Source organism: Lepisosteus oculatus, chromosome 14 (genome assembly GCF_040954835.1).
Source record: "Lepisosteus oculatus isolate fLepOcu1 chromosome 14, fLepOcu1.hap2, whole genome shotgun sequence".
Lineage (NCBI taxonomy): Eukaryota > Metazoa > Chordata > Actinopteri > Semionotiformes > Lepisosteidae > Lepisosteus > Lepisosteus oculatus.
Genome location: NC_090709.1, coordinates 36,231,333 through 36,240,712, shown reverse-complemented (window position 1 = coordinate 36,240,712; position 9,380 = coordinate 36,231,333). Strand labels below are relative to the sequence as shown.

At 49.5% G+C, this 9,380-nt stretch overlaps 1 long non-coding RNA gene across 1 annotated transcript; it reads right to left on the bottom strand.

Annotated features, from left to right (window-relative positions):
• Window positions 1–578: 578 nt before the first annotated feature.
• LOC138243474 (uncharacterized) lies at window positions 579–3,260 on the bottom strand. The gene is made up of 3 exons (XR_011192139.1): window positions 3,003–3,260; window positions 2,157–2,260; window positions 579–1,315 (listed from the first exon to the last, which is right to left on the bottom strand). It is a non-coding gene; the product is annotated as an uncharacterized lncRNA (long non-coding RNA).
• Window positions 3,261–9,380: the final 6,120 nt, after the last annotated feature.

Sequence of the window (9,380 nt, the reverse complement as noted above, 5' to 3'; positions counted from 1 at the left end):
AGTGTGCTTTTATATACAGGTGAGAGAGAGTGCACAAGAATCGTCAGAAGTCAACACCGTTCGTTACAGATGGATGATGTCCAAGGTCACCCAGAAATAGAGCACGACAGGTCACTCAGAGGAAAGGTATTTTTAATTTTTCACTGGCGTGTGGATCTACCAAGTACAGAAGCCAGACAAAAAACATTGAAATGCGATTTGAAATTCACACTGGCGTGTTGAGAACTGTTCCTTAGAAGCGTTTGATCTGTGTTCAGATCTTCTGCTAAGGAGATGTGGTCAAGAAAAGGCAGAGACGCCTTCTCTCGTCTGACCGTTGTTTGCAAACCCTGAGGTGTCCTGTGGTCTTTATAATCTATAACCACACTTTCCCCTGTGGACATTAAATCATCTCAGTCGCAGCAGGATGCCGATTGATTTGAAAGGCAGCTTTATCCCGACAGCATGAGAGAGAGGCCAACATCAGTCTGGCTGGAGGTCTGGTGAAAGGAAAGCTTTGAATTTAGAGAATTTAAAATTATTTTTGTAGATTTTAAAACTAAAGGATTGAGTAGAACTAAGTTATTATTTTATTTCAGTTGAACTTTTAGGAACAGTTATTTTACAAAACCCGAACATTATTCTGTGTTTTGGTTTACTCGAGATTTAACGCAAGATGGAGTTTCCTGCAGGAGTTGTCGGGCGGTGTGGAACGTGTTCCGTGTCCTGCAGCAGTTGTCGGGCGGTGTGGAACGTGTTCCGTGTCCTGCAGCAGTTGTCGGGCGGTGTGGAACGTGTTCCGTGTCCTGCAGCAGTTGTCGGGCGGTGTGGAACGTGTTCCGTGTCCTGCAGCAGTTGTCGGGCGGTGTGGAACGTGTTCCGTGTCCTGCAGCAGTTGTCGGGCGGTGTGGAACGTGTTCCGTGTCCTGCAGCGGTTGTCGGGCGGAGCGGTGGCTCTGTGGCTGAGGATCTGTTCCTGTGGCTGGAAGGTTGCTGGTTCAAATCCCGCAGCCGACAGAGGAATCCTACTCCGTTGGGCCCCTGGGCAAGGCCGTTAACCCCAACTGCTCCAGGGGCACGACACTGCACCAGACTGGAGCCAGATGGAGTGTCCACTGTGGGTTAACGCTAGGGGACGACACGGCACCAGTCTGGAGCCAGATGGGTATGACGGGAAGCCAGGGAGGAAGTGATCTTATCATTGACACTCTGTCTCTGGGAACACCAAGGACTGTTAATGTGGGTGTACAGTGCCTGATGATGCAGGAGGAGCACAAGTCCTAGGAAGGAGCCAGACTATCAGGCAGCATGGCAACCAATAGGATTCAGCAGCGATCTACAGTGTGGAGAGGCAGACGTCGAAAGAGCTGCGTCTTTGATGTGTAGAGAAAACTTACATCGAACTTGCATCAGATCAGAATCTAAAGAGGGTCCATACAGCTCAGCTCAGTATGGCTCTCAACTGGAATCTGTCATAGAGGTGAAAGACGGGTCACCTCAGTCTGAACCTCTCACCTGAAATTAGTGTGTCTGTCAGTCATACAGCTGGAGACGGGTCACCTCAGTGTGAATCTCTCACCTGGAATCAGTGTCTGTCAGGGTCATACAGCTGGAGACAGGTCACCTCAGTGTGAGTCTCTCACCTGGAATCAGTGTGTCTGTCAGGGTCATACAGCTGGAGACAGGTCACCTCAGTGTGAGTCTCTCACCTGGAATCAGTGTGTCTGTCAGGGTCATACAGCTGGAGACAGGTCACCTCAGTGTGAGTCTCTCACCTGGAATCAGTGTGTCTCTGTCAGGGTCATACAGCTGGAGACAGGTGACCTCAGTGTGAGTCTCTCACCTGGAATCAGTGTGTCTGTCAGGGTCATACAGCTGGAGACAGGTCACCTCAGTGTGAGTCTCTCACATGGAATCAGTGTGTCTCTGTCAGGGTCATACAGCTGGAGACAGGTCACCTCAGTGTGAGTCTCTCACATGGAATCAGTGTGTCTCTGTCAGGGTCATACAGCTGGAGACAGGTCACCTCAGTGTGAATCTCTCACCTGGAATCAGTGTGTCTGTCAGGGTCATACAGCTGGAGACAGGTCACCTCATTGTGAGTCTCTCACCTGGAATCAGTGTGTCTGTCAGGGTCATACAGCTGGAGACAGGTCACCTCAGTGTGAATCTCTCACCTGGAATCGGCAGTCATACAGCATCCCCAGCTGGAAGGGGCGTCCGAGTGTGGCCACCTCGATGGTTTCTGAGGCCGACATAGCTCTGGAGCCTGGGTTCGTTACTGAAATCAAACCCAACACAGAGATGTTAAATGATTAACATCACAACCTTTGTACATGATTTCAAAGTCATGCACCAACCTGGCTTTATCATGATGCTGCATTTTGACATTCTGTTCTTAACAGCCGTATCAGCTGGACAGATAAAAGTGCAAAGATCATTGTTTTTATTGTTGGCATAGCAGGTATGAGGCTCCACTGGAGCCATAAAACATTGTGCATTAACAAACGATATCTATGTACCATTATACAATCTGTTTGAATTTGGTCTTTGCACGTAAATCTTACTGTAACCGAAACAGGAGCAGAACTGGAGGTCAACATCTGTGGAGTTGCAGAGGAAGACGTACTGGACTTGAATTTGAGCAACTCTGAATTTTTCTTCTTTAACAAGTGGATAGCAGGAAGAAATCAATCCCTTCAGCTGAATTGTCCTGCCTCTTAAAAACAGTTTCGCCTTGAAACCAAGCATTAATTTTGACAACAAATCTTAGGTGTGGGCAACGAGCAGAAATGCATTTATTTGGTCTTTGCACGTAAACCTTACTGTAACCGAAACTGGAGCAGAACTGCAGGTCCGCGTCTGTGGCGATGCACTAATGCACTACCGGTACGTTGTAGCTGCTTGACCCTTTTGTTCTTCTTCGTCGTCTTATTCTAAGCCCTTCCCTCTCTGACAGCTACCACGCGGGGCGCCTGACCTGGGCGACCATGGAGCTGTGAAAAAATAGAGCCGAAACCTACTGTGCTCTTGGTGTCGCACGTCGAACGGCAGCGGTTTCCTGCTTTTTTCCAGGCCTCTTCTGCAGTCGGTGGCCCTTGTGGTCCCCTGAGCCAAGAGCTCAGGGATTCGCTCCCTGTATGTGCTGGAAGCCCCACCTCCACCGAGAGATGGCCGGTGTCCTTTTGGACTTTGCACTGATGTGGAATTAAAACTTAAATGTCGCCCTGTTCGTCAGTAGTCTGCAGTCCTCTCTGTTAAACTGTCAAGGTGCTGTCAAAAAATTCCATTATTACACTAGAGACATAGTAAAATAAAAAAAAGCTAACAGCAATCATCTAACAAAAGAGGTTGTTGATGGAGATGCCAGTAAACCCTGGTGTGTCTGCAGCAGGGTTGTCCAGTCCTGGTCCTGGAGGGGTCAGTCAGTGTGTCCAGATCTGGTCCTGGAGGGGTCAGTCAGTGTGTCCAGTCCTGGTCCTGGAGGGGTCAGTGTGTGTGTCTGCAGCAGGGCTGTCCAGTCCTGGTCCTGGAGGGGTCAGTCTGCCCCCTCTCAAACTGGTGGAGCAAAAGTTTCTAACACCTTCTGTGCTCCCCTGTCCCCTCTGACACCCCGCCAGCTCCCAGATCATTCCCCTGCCTCCAGCAGCCACCTTCCGGACCGGGCTGGGTGGACGACCACAGAACCGGCGCTCGGGGGGAGCCGGGCCGCGTCACGACTGCGGGCGCCACGATCACAGCCAGTTTCACATCGATCGCCGTTCCGGGGCGACCTGTTTGTTCTGTAGTGTGAACAGTGACACGCACGCGCGCGACATGAGATTATTAAAACAGACAGACGTGAGAACCTCCGCGCACACACGCCGAGCGAGCAGCAGAGTCATTTCTCCTCCCCGCCGTTAGTGACGCAGGTCCGCTTGTCCACGAGCCGCTGAGGTCCGATCACGCGGCCCTCGCGTCTCTCCTGCACACCGGGGCGCAGAGACGAGGAGCCTGCAGGACAGGAGAGAGCAGAGAGACGAGGAGCCTGCAGGACATGAGAGAGAGACAAGTTCATGAGAGATGAAATTCAGACACTGATGGATACATTCCTAAACACTCCATATCAAACCAACAAACTAGGGATGAACTTGGCCACACAAAAACTAAATCACCTATTCCACAAACTAGCATCAAAATCTAAGCTAAAAACAACTAAAAAAAACTACCAAACAACAAAAGCAAAAGAAAAGTGGTTTGATACGGAGTGCAAAAACATCAGAAATGCACTACGAAAAGTCTCAAATGAAAAACACAGACAACCACACAACACAGATCTGCGACTCAGGTACTGTGACATGGTAAAACTTTACAAACACACGCTGAAAAAGAAAAGAAACACGTACATAAACAAACAACTTGCAGAAATTGAGGAGTCACTAAATCAGAACTGTTTCTGTGAGAAGTGGAACAACTTAAACAAATCAAAACCAGAAGAATTGGCCATCCAAAATGGAACAATCTGGCAAACATACTTTGAAAATCTCCCAATACAAATCAATCAGACCAAAGCCACTTTTGAAAAACTCAAATTTTGGAATTGGCTATCAAAGACAACCAAAACCCCTAAGACTCCCCAATCACTGAGCAGGAGCTACTGGACAAACTCCAGGCCCTCATACCACGCAAAGCCTGTGGCCATGATGGAGTCATAAATGAGATGCTGAGACACAGCAGCCCAAAGTTGCAAAAAGCCCTGCTCAAACTCCTCAATCTCATCATGACAGCTGGATGTTTCCCCGAGGCCTGGAACTAAGGACTGATCACGCCCATCTATAAGAGTGGAGATAAACTCGATCCCAACAACTACCGGGGCATCTGTGTGAACAGTAACCTGGGGAAGGTATTCTGGAGTATCCTAAATACACAAATACTGGCCTTCCTTACTGAACACAGTGTCCTGAGTAAAAGTCAGATTGGCTTCTTGCCAGATCACCGCACATCTGATCACATTTACACCCTACACACACTGATAGACAAACACGTCCACCAAAAACACAAAGGAAAAAGTTTTGCCTGCTTTGTCGATTTCAAAAAAGCATTTGACTCGATTTGGTATGAGAGATTGTTTTACAAACTACTCCAAAGTGGCATAGGGGGCAAAGTGTACGACATAATTAAATCAATGTATTCAGAGAGCAAATGTGCAGTGAAAATTGGAAACAAAAGGACTAAATTCTTCACCCAAGGCCGCGGGGTGAGACAGGGCTGCAGCCTGAGCCCAACACTGTTCAATATCTATATCAACGAATTAGCAGGAATGTTGGAGCAGTCTGCAGCTCCTGGTCACACACTACACGACACAGAAATCAAGTTCCTGCTCTACGCAGATGACCTGGTCCTGCTGTCGCCCACAGAATAGGGGCTGCAGCAGAACCTGGCACTGCTGGAGCAGTACTGTCAGACCTGGGCACTGCCAGTCAATCTGGACAAGACCAGAGTTATGGTTTTCCAGAAGAAAGCCAGACCTCAGGGAAACAGGTACAAATTCACACTGAACAACAACACATTGGAGCACACATCCAGCTACACATATCTCGGTCTCACCATCAGCTCTTCCGGGAGTTTTGACCTGGCAGTGAAGACACTGAGGAAGAAGGCACTCAGGGCTTTCTACGCAATAAGAAGGAGGCTCTTCAACATCAACCCACCAACAAGAATCTGGCTCCAAATATTTGAAAGTGTAATCCAACCCATTGCCCTATACGGCAGTGAAGTGTGGGGTCCCCTCACAGACCAGGATTACACCCAATGGGACAAACACCCCACAGAAACTCTGCACATGGAGATCTGTAGAAACATCCTCCGTGTGCAGAGAAAAACTCCTAACAACGGGTGCAGGGCCGAATTAGGCCAGTACCCACTATTGATAAACATACAGAAAAGAATATTAAAGTATTGGCTACACCTAAAAAACAGCGACCAAAATTCCTACCACCACAAAGCCCTGCTGAGCCAAGAGCTGAGCCCAAAACAGAGCCCCCTGAGTCAGCTGGTCCTGAGGCTCACCGACCTGAGCCACACCGACACTAACCAGCCTCAGGACAGCACTGCTAGAGCACCACAACCCAGACTCAAGCACATCACAGCACAGATCAAACAGCAATATCTGTGTTTTAGTGTTTCAACTAAAATGGGACAGTACTGTGTTCAGTGTGTGATCACAGTGGCACAGTTCTGTGTTCTGTGTGTTACCAGTAGGACAGTACTGTGTTTGGTGTCTGAACACAGTGGGACAGTAGTGTGTTCGGTGTGTGATCACAGTTGGACAGAACTGTGTGCATTGAGCAATTACAGTGTCACAGTACTGTGCTCAGTGTGTGCTCAGAGTGGCACAGTACTGTGCTCAGTGTTCGATCAGAGTGGCACAGTACTGTGTTCACTGTGTGATCACAGTGGGACAGTAGTGTGTTCACTGTGTGATCACAGTGGGACAGTAGTGTGTTGAGTGTGTGATCATAGAGGGGCGCTAGTGTTCAGTGAGAAATAATAAATAATAAAGTAAATAATAACAACGTAACGTGGTTTTCTGCACGTCTACCTAGGCTGCAGCTGCTCCTGCATTATGTTTCATGTAGAAGTCTTAGCTTAGATTTTGTTTGCAAAAGACGAGCAAAATCTTTAAATGCAAATAACAAAAACTAGACACAACCGCAGTCCATACGAGGCCCCCTGCTACACTTTCACTGTTAATTCATTAAAGCCCATATTATCTGTGCTTTCCCTCACGATAAACAACTGCACCTGAATTGACACATCTCTTCTTGCTGAGTCCTTCGCACAACAAACGAAATTTCTCACCGGTCAGAGACAACAATTCTAGTGGAGCATATCCTGTCTTTGACAGGACTTGTAGTGTTTTTAGAGAAACCAACAAGGTCAGTTCTATTCCTTGTGTTTATCACCGTCGGAAATTACTCTCCAGTCAGCTGATTTGTACACCGTGTGTGCAGTTCTTGTGTGAAGGAGATTGTTACTAGTATGAGTAGTATTATTAGTAGTGTTATTACTATTAGTAGTAGTATCAGTATTATTACTGGTATTATCATTGTTATCAGTAGTATTAGTAGTGTTAGTAGTAGTACTATTGTTGTCAGTTGTAATATTAGTGTTAGTAGTAGTACTATTGTTAGCAGTAGTAGTATTAGTGTTAGTAGTAGTAGTACTATTGTTATCAGTGCATGATGCCCAAGAATAATTCCCAGATGTTCATTCTGTAAGTTGCATTCATAATGGCCAGCAGCCCTATCACCCTGCAACTTCCAGCTGGCAGCCCCACTGGAGCCCAGCAGTGTGAGCCTGGCCAGTACCTGGAGGGAAGACTGCTGGGAAAACACTGAGGCTGCTGCTGGGAGAGGTGTGAGTGGGGCCAGCAGGGGGCGCTCTCACCCTGCGCTCTGTGTGGGTCCTGATGCCCCAGTATAGTGACGGGGACACTGGACTCTAAACAGGCGTCGTCCTGCAGATGAGACGTCAAACCGAGGTCCTGACTCTCTGTGGTCATTAACAATCCCAGGGTGTCTCTCGAGAAGAGTAGGGGTTTTACACCAGCGTCTTGGTCAAATTTCCCATTGGCCCTTACCAGTCATGGCCTCCTAATAATCCCCATCTATGAATTGGCTTCATCACTCTGCTCTCCTCCCCACTGAGAGCTGGTGTGTGGGGAGAGGACTGGGGCGTCATCCAGGTGGGGTTGCACACTGGTGGTGGTAGTGGGATCCCCAGGACCTGTAAAGAGCTGCACACTGGTGGTGGTAGTGGGATCCCCATGACCTGTAAAGAGCTCTGAGTGGAGTGTCCAGGAAAGAGCTATAGAAGTGTATTATTATTATTAATATCATGCAGCCCGAACCCCAGCGAGCGTGACTCCCTGACCCTGACCTCTCTCTCCCCCAGGTGCAGAACCGCTGTTCCTGCTGCTGGTGGCCGCGCTGTGTCTCCAGATCTACTCCTCCGAGGAGCCCGGGTGTGAACCGGCGCTGCCCGCCGCCAGCTGCCCCCCCGAGGGGCAGGGGCAGGGGGGGCAGGAGGAATGGCAGGGGCTGCTGTTGCCCCACCCACCCACACTGCCATCGCCCCTCCTGGCGGGGGAGGAAGAGGGGGCGGCGGCCGAGGCGACGAAGACCGGGGAGGTGCTGCTCCTGGTCGGCGTCTCTCAGTACCTTAGCACCAGCTCCGACCTGTGACCTGTGACCTGTGACCTGTAACCCCACCCCGCCCCCCTTCTGGGTGGAGTCCGACCGTGACGGGAGAGGCCCTCGAGTCCGGCCCGATACCGATACCCATACCGGCCAGCCGGACCCGAACCCGAGCTCGGACCCGGACCGCTGCCGCCCGGAGAGGGGAGTCCGGGACTCGTGGGCGGAGACGCCCGTGGCGCCTTATCGCTCTATTTGTTTATTTATTGATTTCCTGCGTGGCTTATTTATTTATCTATCTTATTGACGGAGAGACTCGTGCGTCTTATTGATGGAGAGTATTTCAGTGAGAGTGGAGGTGGTGCTACTCTTCCTTCACCGTGAGGAACTGGAACGGTTCTCCATGATTTGTCGTTGTATAATCGATCGGTCGATGACAGTGAGCGAAATGATCGTGGGGTGGGTGGGGAACGGCACGTGTTTCACTCCCTGAACAGATGAATAAAAACGGAGAAGCAGCGGTGTGGTTTGTGTTTGTTCTGGGGGAGGGATTGACGCTGCAGGAGGTCAATCAGCGCTCAGGCATCTGCGGTTAAGAGGGGGTCTGTACGCAGAGAGGGGTGGGAGGAGGGAACAACCTGATACCCTGGCTTCTCTCCAGACAGAGCTGGGGGAGGGGCGAACAAGCCGATGAGCTGCTCAGGTCCGTTATCTACTGTCTGACTCCTGTCTGCTCTCATGCTCTCTCTGGTCTGCTGTTTCCCCGATCTGTCTCTCTCCTGAAGCAGTTCAGCTCTGGCCTCTGACTTCTGGTGCCTTGTCTCCCCCTGGCGGGGACAGCGCCTCATTAACTTCATTGATCCAGACGGGTGTGGACCCCAGTGTCCCGACTGCTGGTCAGGGGTGTTGCTTAGTCGGGGTTCGGTCTGTACTCCCCAAATTCCCTCTCCTCAGTTGATTGTAGGTGGGATGAAGTGGGGTCCCTGACTGTAAAGTGCTTTGGAGATCCTTTTAGATCAACTTTCCAGAACCCCAAACAAGAGAGTTTGCTTATGAAAAATAATTTTTAAAGTTTTTTTAAATTCCTAAGTGATGAGATATACCAGAAACGTTCATATCAGGCGGCGCCCAAGACTTCATTCTGCCCTGGTGAGTTAATCATTAACTGAACCCACTAAATATTTTATCAAGGGCCACTGAGAGGACATAGTCCTGCCCTTCAGA